Source organism: Ursus maritimus, unplaced genomic scaffold, assembly GCF_017311325.1.
Source record: "Ursus maritimus isolate PB19 unplaced genomic scaffold, ASM1731132v1 scaffold_14, whole genome shotgun sequence".
Taxonomy (NCBI): domain Eukaryota; kingdom Metazoa; phylum Chordata; class Mammalia; order Carnivora; family Ursidae; genus Ursus; species Ursus maritimus.
In genome coordinates, this window is record NW_024423786.1 from 2,207,664 (window position 1) to 2,222,498 (window position 14,835).

Sequence of the window (14,835 nt, forward strand, 5' to 3'; positions counted from 1 at the left end):
CAGTGCCTGGCTCATAGGAAGCACCCCATTAAATGTTGGCTATGAGGACAATGCTCATTTCTTGTGGAAAAAGGGCTTGTACCAAAGACTCAGTAAGGGTAACTTCTGCCCTGCAGGAAATTCCAGCTGGTGTCTCTGAGGTTTTCCTGCTTGATTCTTCCAGGAAAATCATTGTCTTAAGTTATTTTCGGACTTTCTACCCACTGGGGGTATTTTGAGACTCAGTATGGAAACCTGTGCTTGAAACTGTAGGAAGAAACTCCACCAGCGAGAAAATAACACATCAGACAGTGTTTGTAGCATTTATGTGCATGAACTGCTTCTATGCTGAGGTGGGCACTTTGTCGTCCCCGTGTTTATATGATGTTGCTGTACTAGGCAGGGGCCTCAGTCCAGAATGTTGGAGTGTCGGGAGGAGGCTGAGGCCAGGGAGGGACCATGCTCGCCTTGTGGCCCAGCGAGGCCAGGTCCAAGCTGTTTGACTCCAAGCTTGTGGCCTCTTGTCCCCCAGCTATGGTCCTTTTCCTCCAGGATGAACCCTTCTTGGCATCCACCTTCCCCACCCCCATCAAGGCCAAATGTGGGACATAGGAGCCATTGGCCATGGGGTGTCAAACCTCCCAGCTCAGCCGACTGATCTTGAGTGCTTTTCTGATTCAGACAGGTAACAGCCAGAGAAGCTGGATGTTTATTCTGTGTCTTCCAACTTTCCTTTCTAGAGAAAATTCCCTCCAGATCTCACACTGGGGAGCTGTGGGCCAGTTTTGGCCCATGGACATGTTTTGTTTGGGCCATACAGTTTAAACATTTTTTTGAATTGGTTGTCAACATTTAAAAATTGGCAAATTTCATATAATAGTCCAGATTTTTGGCTTGTCTTGAAAAATCAGAAGATCTGGCAACTCCAGGCCCACATTCCTGTCTGGCCACATGGGCTGGAGCTGAAGAGAAACTGTCCTTTCCAGCCAGGGCACTGGCATTTCAGTTCCCTCTAGACTGACACCTTGTCTTGTGCCTAGCCCACGTCACTCAGTTGAGGTGCCCCCTGGGCCTTGCATGCTTTGATGTTTGGGAACAGAGCTGCTCACAGTCTCCATTCCAGGATGGGGCTTTGTCCAGTGCTGGAATTTGTGAGAATGAGAACTCACGTCCAAGAATACTGATAATTATCACTTCCATGGTTAAGCACCTGCTGTGTGCTGGGCCCTGGGTTATGAGGTTTGCATTCATGATCTGTGAGCCCCGCACTGACCTATAAATACTTTATGATCCCCATGTTACAGATGGGAAAGACAGGCTCAGAGAGGTAAAGGCCCTTGGACAAGTCTCATTAGACATGCAGTTAGGGGAGGCTGAAGTAGGATCCAGCACCTTCCCTGAAGAGCCTGTGTATGTCTCGCCCTTGTACGTTTGGCCCTCATTCTGTGCAGGCTGCACACCTGCAAGTGTTCCTCCTCATATCACTCCATAGGAAAGGAAGATGTGTGTACCCTGAAACCCAGGGTTTGCCTGCTCCTAGAGATGGAAAGACTCCTGGTGAGACTTCCTGCAGAGTTTCCCTTCGGGATCACAGGGTGCTGTCTTCAAGAGAAATCCTCTCGGGTGCCACTTCAAGGGGGGAGGCCTGGTGGACCAAAAATAGCCTCAGATGAGGCAGACCCAGGTTTGGCTCCAATTCCACCATGACCTAGCCGTAGGAGTTGAGCCGTCTGGCCCGAACTATCTCTGCACCTCTCACCCCACTGTCTGCTTCCTTTTTTTTTTGCCTCCCTCCCCTCTCTGCTGTCTTCCCTCCCCAGCTCCATGCCCTCCTCCCTCACACTTAGTGAGCACTTACTTTACTCTTCTGAGCCTCCGGTTTCTCATATATAGATGGCTATTGCCTGGGACTGCGGCCAGCAAGGTTTAGACCCTCAATAACTGGTAGCCACTGTTACAAACGGTGAGCCTCTTGCTCATTTTCACATTGGAAATTACACTGACAGGGCCCTAGGGTTATGGAGTTTTAGTGAAAATATTGACTTAAAAAGTAACATTTTCCCCAGGGCACCTTGATCAAAGCATTGGGAAGACCAGGGATACACTGAATTACCCAGGTCCCCGTAATGCTGGGCCCTCCTGTTCTTGTGGACCAGGTACCTTCTTCTTTGTTCCAAGCACTATATGAGGTGCATAACTTTCTAAAAGGTTAGTGGTGGTTTTATCTCCATTTCACAGATGAAGAAACAGGCCCAGGGGGCTTAGGTGTTACGTGAAAGACACAGCAGCTGGTAAGTGGAGCAGAGATTCAGACTTAAATCCGAGCTGACCCTCCCCACGGCTTGTGTTCTTCACCCTCCACCATGCGGCCTGACTGTAGCCCCTGCCCCGGGGAGCTGAGCAGACTCAAGAGTGTCGAGTGACCACGTAACAAAGATTCAGGAATTCTCTGTCCCTCCTAAGGTCCTGCTGTTTCTGGTTAATCACCAAGTCTCGATATTGATTCGTACTACTTGATGGGGGGCACTCCCTGGTTTAATTCTGAGATTCTGGGCCACCTTCCTGTGCCCACCCCTGGCTGAGAGACCTGAGAGAGACCGGATGACCCACGGGGCATGGTCTCTTTCCTAGGGGAGGTTTGTGCTGTGAAGTTCGCCTCGGCCACTCTAGGACGGGTTTTCCTTGTAATTTACATTCCCGTGTCCACCTCTTATTTTGTCCAGAAGAAGTTCTTGCATCCATATTTGGTGATTTGTCTCTCTGTTTCCCTCCCCCCACCCCAAGGTGTCTGCCAAAATCCTGTATAATTCGTATCATCTCCCGAGCTGTTAGAGTGTATGAGGGCAGAGGATAATTTCGTTATTTTTGAAAAAAGATTCTTAGCAAAAGTAAGAAAGGAGGGGGGAAGTTTTCATACTCACCGCATGAAATAGACAATATTTCCTGAAACAGGAGATACGAACCTCAAAGAATTTAAAATAAAACATTCATTTTATTATTTTTTTAAAGAAGGAAAACGAGAGGGAAAAAAGTAGAATAGTCAGTCTTTTTATCCTAAGTACAGATGAAATTGATTAAACCTTAAAGACTGGCCTCCGCACACCCGGTTTATTAATTGAAGAATTTCCTCTTACCCAGAATGGGAAGTTCACATTAAAATCGAGCTTGCCCCTGAGTGGCAGTGACACTTGAGAACTGAACATTTTCCACAATCCTATTTTCTCTTCGGTGCTAGAGGAAATCCTAAAATGGTTAAAAAGGGGGGGAGGGGACTTACAGGGGAGAGGGAGCAGAAACCGTACATTTTAAGGAAGGCTTCTTTCATTTCCTTGTAAAGCATGAAATCAAATTATAGCTCATGGCCCACAATTATTTTATTTCTACATTTCAAATTCTATTTTCTGCTCCTTTTCACTGCTCTAGAACAGGAGTTGTACTGTTGTGCAAAGTCAGCTAAAAAGATTACCCCAGATAGACTATGACACAGTAGCTTAAAGAAGCAAACAGGCCAAACTCCCTGTGAAAGTGGGGAGTCGAGGCCTCGCAGAACCTGTGCGTCTGCCTCCATCCGGAAAGGGGATGGCAGAGGCCAGCACCCCTTTTGGCCCTGTGATCCGAGGGAGTGCGGACACTTCTGCTCTTGCTGCGATGCCCGACCCTGCCTTTGCTGCTCTCCCAAGGGGCGCAATGTGAATGGTGTTTGTTCCAGGGCCTCCGAGGGGTGGGCCACAGGCCCGGTGATGAGGAGCTGGTACAGGTGGTGCCTGGCCCGTGATTAATACTCCCGCTTGACAGGCTTGGAAGGTCATGCCTATTCCAGTTCTCGTCCTGTCCCTCCCATTTGGTCGGGACTCACTTTAGTGCTAGGATGTCTTATGAGCTCTTGCGGATCCCTTTTCAGCAGCGAGCAGACCTCCGGGTCAGAGCTGTAGCAGCCGGTATTATCTAGTTAGAGTTTAATAACATTGCACCACATCGCTTTGTGTCCTCATTCTATTTATCTTAATGCTTACCTCCTACTTGTGGCAAGTTTCATGCATTGATTGTCGTGTAAAGTTCTTTTAAATATAAATGCGTTTGAGTTCTAAAAAATGACTTAGCCCACGTAAGTAAATAACCGTAGAAGTGGTACCCACAGTCATGGCAGAGATCAGAGGTGGTGCGTGGACAGGGAGCCCTGGTGTAATTCGCACTCCCTGCCCGCAGCCCAGCACGGCTGTTCTGAAGACCTCCAGCAAAGAGCGGACAGGGAGCCCTGGTGTAATTCGCACTCCCTGCCCGCAGCCCAGCACGGCTGTTCTGAAGACCTCCAGCAAAGAGCCCTCTAACTGTGTAAAGATGTCATCTACATCTTCACTAGCCCTGCCTCTCAGGAAGTTCTCTTATAAATCTACCTGAGTTCCTTCATGCTTCTGTTCAAGACCACTTCCTTTGTATTTCCCTCCAATGAGGAACATGTGGGCTCAACCTCTGAACTTGGCAGCTCCTGATTTTCTCTTCCCTTGGCCTTGTGGTGGGCACGTGCTCTGTGGTAGCATACTGCTTTGGATTTGACTTCATACCTCCAGTTTGGTAGCTGTGCAACTGTGGGAGAGTCACTTCAGAGCTCTCCAAGTCTCCGTTTCTCCATTTATAGAAAGTGTGCATAATAATAAATTCCTCCTTCTTGGGCTGTTGTGAAGATTGATTGAAATAGTGTGCGTGTTGCATTCTTGGGCATTCGATGAATGTTCATTTTCTCTCTCCTATTTCCCCAACTTGTTGACACTCTAGTCATTGTTTTATTTATTTTTTTCATTTTGAAATAATTTCAAACTTACAGAAGACTTGCAGTAGTACAGAAAACTCCCACATACCCTCCACTCTTTAGTTATCCTCAGGACCGTCTCTGAATGTGTTGTCTGGTTTTGGTGCACCCGGGCATGGGGGTTGCTCTCCAGCAAGCCTGACAACCGCCGATGGGGATTGAGGACAGGTCTGTGTTTCCTACATCGATCTTGCGGAAGGACAGAATGTCATTAACAGAACATCTTTATGACCCCTAGACAGACGTAATGAGGTCTACCTCCATCTCTCTTCTGCCCCCCATCCCCCAACATTGCATTGTTATAACTTGTAGAATCAAGTGCAGGCTCTTTAAGGAGACTTTCCCAGTAGGAGAGATGCCTGCCAAGAATGATGTCTGAGATGTTTTTATGTGTGCATAGGTACCGCATTAAGAGACATTAAGCACTGCAAGAGAGTTATTCTGTCTTCAGGGTTCTTTAAATCCTTTAAGTCCATTAAGGAAAAGTTGTCTCTCTGTTTGGTGTCTGGAGCTTTAACACTTCTCTTAACATGGTGAGCTCCGTACCTATGGTAGCAACTGTGTCTGGCTAGAATTTAATAGTGTTTTATTTTCCGTGTACTTGTTTTTGGTCCTTTTACTAACCATAAGGTAAGTAATTTAAAAAAATTTTTTTAAAAACAAATTGATTTTGAATCAATAATATATGTGTGTGGTTTGAAATTGAAAAGGTGCAAAAGCATAGACAGTAAGAAGTAGATCCCCCATGCGCCTGGGTCCCTGCTTACCTGGCTTACTTCCCCAGAGACAAACATTTGTGATCAGTTTCTTCTAAAAATTCCAAGGACAGTGATTTCGGCATACACTTTCTCATGCACAACATGTAGAAGTGGCGGTATACTGTGTACACCCCCTTGGCGAGACGTCCACTCAGGGAATAGAACCGCTGTGTGCTTTTTAGTAGCTGTGTAATATTCTGTTATGTGGTTATACTGTAATGTAGGTAACAGCCTCCCTCCTGATGGGCAACTAGGCTGGCTCCATGTTTTGGCTAATGCAGTCAAGTTGCAACGGTGGCCTTGAATGTGCCTCATTTGCATGGGGGGTGTTGCTGAATCACAGTATACACTTCTGATGGCTGTTGCCAGGATGGCCTCCAAAGAGGTTTTGTCAGCACATGTCCCAAATGGACAGGCCACATTCTTAGTGGCAGGGTGTCATCAGTGTTTGGAAGGACAGTGTGGCCCTGGAGTGGCAGAGCTTGACTTTGAATTCTAGCCCTTTCTTCCCAGTCCTGTGACCTAATCTCATCTCTAAATGGGGGTAGTGATGCAAGGCTGTGTGGAGGGTTTAAGGAGTCAGCGTGTGTAGTCAGCAGCACCTGGCAGGGCAAGGACTTATTACTCGTCTTGTGGTATTATTTTTGTCAACCCACCAGGTGAAAACTACAGTCTTAGCATCATTTCAATTTGCATTTTTCTTGTTATAGGTAAGGTAGGCATCTTATTATATGTCTGAGCTTGTGTATTTCTTTTCTTTGCCCTTGCTTCTTGTCTGACTTCCCTCCAGCCACCCCACTCTCCTTGCTGGTCCTTGGACACCCAGACCCCCTGACACCCCATCGGGTCTTTGTACCGGACCCTCCCTTGGCCTGGAGTGCTCTTCCCCTGGTTAACTGCCAGCTCCTCTCCTCCAAGTCCTGACTCAAATATCTCCTTCTCAGTGAGGCCCATCCTGACAGCCTGAATTAAAATTGTAACCCTCCTGCCTCCTGTACATTCCTGAGCTGTTTTTTCTTGCTCTCTTTTCCTTAGGACACTTAACCATCCTCCCCGCTTCTGGAGACTCGACGTATTATATGTGTTGTTGGCTTTTTACTTCACTGGCCAGTGAGTCCGTCTTGTAAGACTGTCATCTGTCCTCATCACTGCTGTGCCAAGCACCAGTCTAAGGTCTCGCAAGTAGGAGGTGCTCAGTCAGTGTGCTTAGTGTGAGCTCTCTGTAGAGATTGTTGCCATTTTTGATTGGATCACTGCTCTTTTTATTATCAGTTTGAAGAAGCTTTTTAACTTTTAAGGAGAGTAGTCCTTTGTGGCTAGTGTGTCCCTAGTCATGTTGGCCTTTATCATATTTTTGTCCATGCAGAATTGTTTGATTTTTATGTTGTTGAATTTGTCAGTCTTTTTTTTTTTTTCTTTTATATCTTTCTGTGTTTTGTGTCTTACCTAGGTGGGTTTTGTTTTGTTTTAAGATTATAAAAAATTTTTTCACATGTTTTCTTCCAGGACTTTTATGATTTTATATTTTTATGTTTAAAGCTTTGGTCCTTGGGAATTTATTTTGGTGTGAGTGTGAGGTAGAGCCTCAACTTTAGTTTTCTCTAGATGGCTGCCTGCTGTCCCCGTGTCCCAGGTGAGTGCTTTTCCCCTGTTGACACATGTGGACAGGGAGGCCCAGAGAAGGAAAGCTGCTCACCCCTATCTCGCAGCCGGCGGGTCTCATTCTGTACCACCGCCCTCTCTCAGCTCTTCGGGGGTTTTGCCACGAGTCACCAGCGTTTATTGTTTTTTGGCTTTTCTTCCTTTTGGCGGAGGCCCAGCACCTCTATGTGTCTGCTGTCTTGTCCACAGCTGTGTATTTGTTTCCTTGGTCTCTTACACGGGCTCTCTTTGTTGTTTCCCCTGTTCCTCCGCTGCTAACATCGCTCCCATTGTTCCTCTCCCGGGTTTCTCTAGGTGCTGATGAATGCCTCCTTTCGCTGCCTCCTGGAGGACCATGCCTCTGGTTTGGGATGCGTCCTAGAGGACCCTGGCGGTTTGCCTTTTCACCTTGTCCGCTCTCTTTCCTCCTCCCATCCTCAGGGCCTTTCCCGCTTGCTCTTTGGGATATTGGAGAGTTCCCAGGAGGTGCAGCAATGGCCATAGAAAAAGGAAGACATTTTTAAGTTTCTCAGCCCTGGGTTCTAGCCCTGCCTCTCCTGTTTACTGTGGTGTGATGAGACCTCAGATTGCTCTTTATTAAAATGAGAGAGTCTCCTCCTCATGGGATTTGGTAAGGGCAGAGCTAACACACGTCAAGCAGGAGTCATGAGCCCATGTGCCTGTTAGGAGCCGGCTGGTGGCATAAATGCCAGGGTATGAGGCAATAGGGAGTTGTGGGGGGGGTGTTGTTAACGTGTCGTGGGACCTTGATGACTTATTGAAGATGTCCAGTCCTGCCTGCCCAGGTTCTCCTGTTCGGGTGTCTCCCTGCTGGTCTGATGGAATTCAGCAGGATGTTTGTGGAAGACCCTACCTTTGCAGGCTGGCTGAGAACAATAAGGACTTCCGGCCCGTTGGCGAGCGTGGTGCTCCTGGCTATTGGCTGGCACTCACCACTTCCCCTGTGAGGGGCTTCATGGATACTGCTGGATTGAGGGAGGTATTGTTAGTATTTGTTTCATGCTGCCATTAATACTCTCCCTTCTTCTTGGCCTGTAAAGGGCTTGGGGCCTTTGCGGGAAGAAGATGGCCCCTTTTGAGCTTTTATGGTACTGGGCCTCGTGATACAAGTACCGATATGATAGCAGCTCGTGTTTATTGAGCCCTTAGTATATGCCATGCGCTGTGCAGGCCCCCGCCCCTTAAGGTGTTGTCTCTAGATCGACTGGCTACAGGGGAGGAATCCCAGGCTCTGAGAGGTCAGGAGCTCTATCTGCCTGAGGCTCCCCAGCTGGCAAGAGGGAAGCGGTTCCTGGGCTTGGGGGCTGGCCCTTCAGACTCCCTGCCTCCCTGCCCTGTCCCTGCATCTCTCTGGTGCCTGCCAGGGCACTGAAGGTGGGCTTCCAAGCCGCTGCTGCTTACCCCCCCACACACACACTAAAGGTCAGCACCCCCTTCTTAGGATTCTTTCGCTCACGTGCCCCACTTGGAAGTATGCGATCCCTCTGGGCTGTCTCCTACCTTCCTGTCTGAGATTTTCCACCAGGTCTGTAGAAATCAAAATGGAGTTGTTGTCCCTGTTTTACAGATGAGAAACTAGAGCTCAGAGAGGGTAAATAGCATTAAGAAACTTCCCTTTGTCTGAAGGTGTTCATGAAAATGATCATCTGGTAGGAACAAGGGTCACGGGCACTGGAGCCTCCTCCAGTGACCGGGATCTCCTTTGGCTTTCTGGTCCCCCACTGGAGGGGCTGGGCCTGGTCAGTGCCTCTAGTCTGTTGGACTCCTGGCATGTCCTGCAGTGGGTGAAGGGACTCTGGCGGTTGTGTAGCGGCGTGGGACATCACGAATGTGTGACTCCAATGGGGGAGGCAGGTCCTAAAGAGAGGCAGGGAGGGTGAGGAGAGGGGCTGGAAGGCAGGTGTACAAGTCAGACACACCGCCTGTGCCCAGGTAGGTGCTAGGCCCATGGATACCATGGGGGCCCCACACCTGACCACTCCTCGAGCTCTTCCTTCTCCACTGTCCACACTCAGCCAGTAACCTCACTCCTTTGCCCACATGTGTTTACCTGGGGGGGTTCCTGGACAGGTGGGAGCAGTACGACTCTGAATGTGAGGCTGGGCTGAGAGCTTGGCTCAGCACTGACAGCCCTAAATGCAGCTCCGCTTACTGAGGGCTTGGCGGGCCTTCCCCTTTGATTCCCCTGCCAACCTCTTGCAGTGGGCATCTTTGTTTAGATTCTGATTTACAGATGAGGAAGCAGAGGTCCCCACTGGGGCTGTGATTTGAATGCCTGGTTGGATGCCTCCAAGCCCTGCTCTCGCCTCTTCCTCCCACTCGTGGCCCTTGGCTCCCCAGCTGCACATTGACATTCTTTGCTAAGCCCCTTCCATTTCCAAACCCTCTGATTCTATGCTGTGGAGGGCAGGACAGACATCGCTGGTACACAGTTGTACACTCTACTGTGCCAGTAGGAATCTGAGAGGGAAACTCCAGGTCACTGTACTTTGGGGAAAGTATGTGAAGGGAGGAAAACTAAGATGCACAAAATGGACATGCACATGAGTGGACTCTCCAGAAGGGGGCCAAATGGCCCCCATGGGATAGAAGTCTTGACATTTCTGGCAGAAAGTCAGGGCCAGGACAGGTGAGCCTGTGTTGGTGTCAGTCCAATACTGGGTTTTCACCCTAGCTGGATAGCTTGGAGCAAGTTATTTAACATGCCTGAGCCTCAGTCTTCTTGCCTGTAAAATGGAGAAACAAGCAATACATTGAATAAATGAATACAAACAAGAGTAATAATGACGGCACCTTGGGATTGTAGAGCCGCATCCTCTCCTCCCGTCCTGGGCCCCCGAGGGGGACGTCTGACCCCTGCTGTCCTGTCCTGTCGCACCCACAGGGGCATGCACGTGCATCCCTACCCACGTACAGAGCAAGTGCTTCACTCTGGACACAGGCTTGCTCAGGGACACAGGATGCTGTGGTAGAAAGAAGTTAGTGGGCCCAAGTTCACACTGCTCTTACTGAGTCCTTGCTCCTGACCTTGACTTGGTCACTTCACCTCTCTGAGCCTTTGTTTTCTCGTCTGTGATACCCACATGGCAAAGTTGAGGTGCAGTTAAGACAAGAAGCAAATCTATAGAATACTGTGTGTGTGCCACAGTAGGAGTTGTAAAAGGAAAACCAATCAGAGCTGCTCACATTATTGAAGATCTCCTTTGGCCTCGGTGCTGTTCTGAGCCCTTCCCATGCGTTGTCTCCTTTAGTCTTCTCTGCAGCCCACTAACTGGGCTCGTCCCCGTCCTCATGCATGCGAGGACACTGAGGCACATGGAGGTCTGATGCATTCAGCACATGGGTCATAATAATAGGGTAGAAATAGCCATTATAGTTTTGTATTGTTGATGACAATGTATTTACATTGTTTATTGAATATTTAATACGTCACCAGTTAAAAGTACATTTTTCTTTATTTTAAATTTAATATTATTTTCTCCTTTTTAGGAGGTTTTGATTAAAGATGTAACTTTGAGGTTGCTGAAATGTTTTAAATTTTATATTCAGTTTCTCTAGCTGAAACATTTTTCTCTGAACACACATTTTTTTCTTCAGTCTCAGAAGGAAAATTATATCTCACTGATAACTTACACTTTGTTAAATGCTGACCTTTGAAAGTTTTTATTTTTATTTTTGAAATGATTAAGATATATAATCTACAGAATTGGAAATTGTAACTTTTTAAAGTACTGAGAAACTTTAACCCTGTTATAATTATTCTGCGAACCTTTAAAGGGATCTGTAGTCAGAACAACTAGATGAAAAGCTCTGATAGACGGAAAAATATAGAGGGTCATTTGTAAGCTGCAAGTTCCTGACTTGTGTTTCCCGCCCACTCGCTCGCTGTGCCCCTCTCGTCTCAGAATGGTTTCCTACCCTGGGTTCGTGGGAATTGGGAAGGACACTGTTTGATTCATTCTGTGGAAATACTGGGGATTTTGAAAAAGACAAGACGGGCCAGTTATGTCACTTCCTGTCGTCTGATCAAAAGTTTGATGAAGAAACAGGAGTAACTGAGAGCTGCTGCTGGGCAGCGGGCAGTTCCCCGCTCCTGACCCCTGGTTCTCAGGGGGGCCTGTCAAGTCGCTGTGACCTCTGGTCTCCTTAGAAGTGCCTGGTTGGCTGCGCCACAGTGGGTGTGCTCAAGAGCCTGGCCTTTGGGAGCAGAGCTGTGTGCTCCTCACAACAGAGGCAGCTTGTAGATGCTGGAGTAAGGCAGCAGAAGAAAGCCTGACCAGCCCGAGTGTTTGGGGCCCATCTGCACTTGTCTTTCCGGGTCTGTCAGGCCAGTTTCATTTCTGTCCCCAGGAGCCCAACAGGCATCATAAGTGAGATAGGCTAAATGTGTGGAATACATGCATCCTTCCCCCTCCAGCCACTGGGCCCAGACAACAAAGAAATGAATCTCCGAAAAAAGGAAGTGTCGGGACATGGGGGGAGCTATCATTTGCTCAGGTCAGCCCAACAAAGATTGCCCAAGCCGTGCCTGAGCTGGGTCTCGTGCTGGGTGCTGTGAATCCAGATTGACAGCCCAGGCTGTGGTCTGCGCATTGGAGTCGGCAGGGAGGAAGGGCCAGGGGCACGTGAAGTCTGAGTAGGGACCAAGAGCAAAAGCAGGGCAGGGAGGGGTAAGGATAATCGTGGTGCACGCCTTGATTCTCAGTGTAAAGTGGGGAGTGGGTGAGGACTGTGGGAGAGGAGGCTGGAAAGTGGCTGGGTACCTGTGCGGAAGGAGGGGCCATGTTGCACAGAGGTGAGAACAGGTGTCAGGGTTCAGATCACTCCTCTAGCACCTATTTGCCAAGAGACCAAGCGTAATCACCAGACTTCTCATCTGTACAGTGGGGTCGGGGATAGTTTGGGTTAGGTGGGGGATGATGTTTAGGTTCTAGAGGGAGCCCAGGCAGCTGGAATTACTCTTGAAAAGTCCAGAAGTCATCCATGGGATAGAGTAGCCTTGGCTCTGTGGGTACAGCTTTGCCCACTAGAATTGGGGGTCACCTGTTCGGGTGCTGGGACTGTTTCGTGTGAGGGTGGCTCTCTAGTCTTCCCAGAGAATGGCTCATAGGCTGGGAACTCAGGGTGCTCCTCCTCCCACTCACCTTCAGGCTTTGTCCCATCCTGCCTTAACACTTGGCCACACATCCTTATGACTGGTGACAGGTTTGTTTGTGGTGGGAGGACGTGAGGAGAGGTCACATCTTCTGGGGTGAGCTGGGCCCAGGCTTTGTGTGTGTGTATGTGTGTGTGTGTGTATTCACAGGTGTGTGCATATGCCTTTGGGGCAGGGCAGGGAGCACGGGGAAGGGCTCTGTGAGGTGCTCCATGGTGCTCAGTGCAGGGAGAGTGTGCCTGGACTGCGAGTTAGAAGGGAGGGGCCCAAAGCTACACCACAAGATCCATTTCAGTAAGAGGACAGCGAGGGCTCTTAGCAGAGGAACAACACAGTCAGATCAGTGTTTTATTTCTTTATCTAGTTATATACTTAATTTTATTTATTTCTGAGTGGATAGTACACACCTCTGTTTAAAATTAAAAGGTATGGAAGAGGGCGCCTGGGTGCCTCAGTCATTTAAGCATCCAGCTCTGGATTTCAATTCAGGTCATGATCTCAGGGTCATGAGATCGAGTCCCACATCAGGCTCCATGCTCAGTGGGGAGTCTGCTTGAGATTCTCTCTCTGTCCTTCTGCCCCTCTCCCCCACTCATGTGTGTGCACACTCTCTCAAATAAATAAGTCTTCACCAAAAAGAAGGTTCAGAAGAACATGCAGTCAGGTCTCCTTCTAACTCCATCCCGTACCTGTCACCTAGCTCCTCTCCCACAGACAACCAAAAGTTAGTTGTTTCTTTTGCATTCCTTCAGACATGTTTTATGCATATGGAAGCAAACATTCACATACAACACACACACACACACACACACACACACACACACACACACACCCCTTTTCCCTCTTTTAAACACAGATTACATTGTCCACCCTTAGTTCTTCTCACTCGCTCCACCTTGGACACTGTTCCATGGGAGTAAATAAAGAGCTTCTTCATTCCTTCTCAGGGCTGGATAGTGTTCTACTGTATGGATGTAGCATGATTTATTTTTAATATGTCCTCCACTGATGGACATTTACATGTTTTCCAGCTGTACCTACAACAAGCATGAGCATGTATGTGGGCTTGGCTGGGTCAAAGTGTGAATTTTGATAGCTGTTTCTGAATTGACATCCATAGAGGTTATATTGATTTAACCTGGCTCAGTGTATGAATCAGTCATATAGTTGTAGAAAGTTCCTTCTGGGAGGCTGTTTGGATTTCAGAGGGACAAGTCCCAGGTGAAGGACAAGTCTTTCTCCATTAGGGGATGTCTGATGTGGGCCTGACTTGTGTGATGGGGTATGGATGCCAGAGGTGAGTTGGTGATTTGGTAGATAGGAGAGGGAGTCTTATCAGGTGGTGGGGTTTTTAGGTCTCCGTTGTTTAAAAGGTGTAGGTGATAGAACCAGTGTATCCCCCCAACCCCTTATGGCTATAGTAGAGGCCTAGGTCTTACTGCCTGGTAGGATGAGGGAGATGTCCATGCTGGCTGCCGTGAGCACCGGCCCCTTTGTCCACAGCTCCGCTCTGTCGCTGGGACAGGGTGAGGTAGAAGAAGGGGCTGGGAAGGGCAGAGCAAAGGGGCAGGAAGGACAGCTGGGACGTTCTGAGGCCTTCCTAGAGCCAGAGACACTGTTTCTCCTGGGGGAGGCCAGAGGCGCTGTGCAGGTCCGTGGTGACCAGGGAAGAGTGCTTCAGTAGTGGAGCCAGGCTCCCTGGTGTCTGGTGGCCTTTGGTGCCAGTTGGTCTAGAGCAAGTACCCCCGTGACTCTGAGTCCCACCTTCCTCTGAAACACTGGTTGTGGAGATTAAGTGGTTGACTAGCACACACGGTAAATGTGTCAACAGGAAAGACCTCCCCTTCACCTCGCCTCCTTTCTCAGGAGTGAGCTTGGGTCATGGGTCACCCATAGAGAGTCTTCCTCGGTATCACCATGATGATAATTTGTCCTAAAAATCCCTTCTGGGGCAAAGGGGAATATAATCTGCATATTCCTGTATCCGCAAAATAACTTTTTTTTTTTGTAAAACTACTTCAAATCCTATTAAGAAGGACACATTCCCTTCATTGGCTAACATTAGTTTTCCTAACATGGGGCAGGGCAGCTTCCCTTCATTGACTCCTCTGTAATTTGTCCCTCTGCTATTGTTCAGCTCAGGTGTATTTAGGGCATGCTCACAACCAGGCATGCATACGTAATACAGAATGCAGACACACACAACACACACATACGTACACATGCACCCACACATGTATGTATAGAGACACACGCACGTATTTACATACATGGTATTCACTATTGAGGTAGCTGAACCTTGGATTGCACCTAACCTCCCTGAAAGAGAAAGAGATCCCGCCCAGAACGGAAAGGACAAAAGAAGTGCGTAGCTATAATGCAGCCATGTGTGAGAGGATCAAGATGAGCCGAACTACTGTGAGGGGAAGACCCAGGAGCCACAGAGGAGACACCTCCCACGTCTCCCCGTTAGT

At 48.5% G+C, this 14,835-nt stretch overlaps 1 protein-coding gene across 3 annotated transcripts in view; it reads left to right on the forward strand.

The window, feature by feature from the left end:
- EEFSEC (eukaryotic elongation factor, selenocysteine-tRNA specific) overlaps positions 1–14,835 on the forward strand; it is a 249,804-nt gene that overhangs the window by 71,864 nt on the left and 163,105 nt on the right. The gene's annotated exons all lie outside the window — the stretch shown is intronic.